We start from the raw sequence: 658 nt of genomic DNA, 5'->3' as shown, positions 1-658 counted from the left end.
TCAATTTGACCTGAGGACAACATGAGGTTTAAAGCTATAGTACGTAGTTTCTTGCTCCCCCATAAGGAATTCTAAGTAATGGCAACATTTCTGTCGGTGCATCCACATGATACAAACCTTCTGTGATTGCTCCCCAAAGAGCTGAATTTGTAATACCTTTCTATATTATAAAGTTGCAGGCAGTTAGCTTAGATTACGTTAACATAAAGACTAGGAACAGGGGCAAAAAGCTCACTTATTAAGCAATAAAGGTCATTTGTTTAAATCCCTTCAAAAAATTGGAGTATAAAAACATTTTGTGGTTTTATAGGACCAGGCTAGCTGATTCCTGCTGTTTCCAGTATTTGTGCTACACTAAGCTAACCGACCGCTGGCTTTTTTTAACATGGTTTTGATCTTTTCATCTGACTGTCGGCAAGAAATCAAATAAGTGTATTTCCCAAAATATCCAGCTATTGATTCAATAATATTGTGTATTGTGTTCGCTCATCCAGCCCGTAAAGCTCGGTTAGCATAAGCAGCTAAAGTGCAGACTACTATCTTGGTATTTTCTTGACTTTAAAGTTGGCTTGTCTCTGGCTGATTGATTTAAAAAATAGAATCTCTTGTAGGATCCTTTAACTTGGCAAAGCGACAAGCAACATGTGATTTTTTTTTT

At 36.8% G+C, this 658-nt stretch overlaps 1 protein-coding gene across 5 annotated transcripts in view; it reads left to right on the top strand.

Moving 5' to 3' along the window:
- rapgef2b (Rap guanine nucleotide exchange factor 2b) overlaps nucleotides 1–658 on the top strand; it is a 52,930-nt gene that overhangs the window by 7,841 nt on the left and 44,431 nt on the right. The window lies entirely within an intron of this gene.

This window comes from Etheostoma spectabile, chromosome 10 (assembly GCF_008692095.1).
Source record: "Etheostoma spectabile isolate EspeVRDwgs_2016 chromosome 10, UIUC_Espe_1.0, whole genome shotgun sequence".
NCBI lineage: Eukaryota > Metazoa > Chordata > Actinopteri > Perciformes > Percidae > Etheostoma > Etheostoma spectabile.
This window is presented reverse-complemented; position numbering and strand designations above follow the sequence as displayed.